Source organism: Suricata suricatta, chromosome 10 (genome assembly GCF_006229205.1).
Source record: "Suricata suricatta isolate VVHF042 chromosome 10, meerkat_22Aug2017_6uvM2_HiC, whole genome shotgun sequence".
Taxonomy (NCBI): Eukaryota; Metazoa; Chordata; class Mammalia; order Carnivora; family Herpestidae; genus Suricata; species Suricata suricatta.
In genome coordinates this window covers 37169762-37171346 of record NC_043709.1, presented here as the reverse complement: position 1 = coordinate 37171346, position 1585 = coordinate 37169762, and positions in this window count along the sequence as shown.

Sequence of the window (1585 nt, the reverse complement as noted above, 5' to 3'; positions counted from 1 at the left end):
GGATAAAGCAGCCAAGGCAAAAATGGCAAAGCCTTTATAGCACATGGAGGAGCTACTCCCAGAAACCCCCGCTTCTGGAGAGCAGGGAACAGTGGATGGCAAGGCACTAGAGGACCTCTTCTTTATAAGGTCATTAATCTCAAGAACAGGACATGTAGCTGACTTTCCTAACACAGAGAAATAGGCACAGACTTAGAGAAAATGAGAAGACAGAGATATTTATCCCAAATGAAAGAACAGCATAAGGCCACAGATAGAGATTTAAGTGAAATAGATATAAGTAACATGCCTGATAAAGATTTTAAAGTAACGATTATAAGAATACTCACCAGATTTGAGAAAAGAGTGGAAGATATGAATGAGATCCTTGACACAGAGATAAAACATAATAAGAACAATAAAGGGCTCAACAAACAAAATGAGAAACATACTTGATGGAATGAACTGCAGGTTGGAAGAAGCACAGGAATGAATTAATGATCTAGAAGACAGAATAATGAAAAGTAATCAAACTGAACAAAAGAGAAAAAAGAATTGTGCAAAACAAGAATAGACTTTAGGGAACTCAGTGACTCCATCAAACATAATAATTTTTGTATTATAGGAGTCCTGGAAGAAGAGAATGAAAAAGGGGCAGAAAATTTATTTGAAGAGATAATGGCTGAAGATTTCCCTAATCTGAGGAAGGAAACAGATACCTAGATCCAGGAGGCAAAGAGAACACCTATCAAAATCAACAAAAGCAGATTCATACCGAGACATATTGTTATTAAATTGGCAAAATATAGAGATAAAGAAAGGGGTGCCTGGGTGGCTCAGTCGGTTAAGCGTCTGGTTTCCGGCTTTGGCTCAGGTCATGATCTCACAGTTCGTGGGTTCGAGCCTCACGTAGGGCTCTGTGCTGAGAGCTAGCTCAGAGCCTGGAGCCTGCTTCAGATTCTGTGTCTCCGTCTCTCTCTGACCCTCCCCTGCTTGCACAGTCTCTCTGTCTCTCAAAAATAAACAAAAAAATATTAGAAAATTAAAAAAAAAGAGATAAAGAAAAAGAATTTTAAATCAGCAAGAGAAAAGAAGACAGTAACTTACAAGGTTAACTATCAGGCTATCAAGGTTATCAGGGGATTTCTCAGCAGCTGGCTTGGAAAGCCATTGAAAGCATTGAATGGGAAAAATCTTCAGCCAAGAATACTCTATCCTGCAAGACTATCATTTAGAATAGGAGAGATAAAGAGTTTCTCAGACTAACAAGAACTAAAGGAGTCATACCTACTAAATTAGCTCTACAAGAAATATTAAAAGGGACTCTTTGAGTGGAGAGATCAAAGTCACAGTGTGAAGGTAAGAAATACAAAAGTCATAAAAATGAATATTTCTGTCAAAAATCAGTCAAGAAACTCACCCAAAGGATGTAAAATATAGCAACATATACCTAAAATGTGAGGAGAAGAGGAGTAAAAGATGAGTTCAAGCTTAAACAACCATCAACTTAATATAGACCAATATATGCAAAAGAGAGTCTGAACAAACCTAATAGTAACCATATATCAAAAACTATTAAAAAAATATGCCAAGAACCCAATGAGAA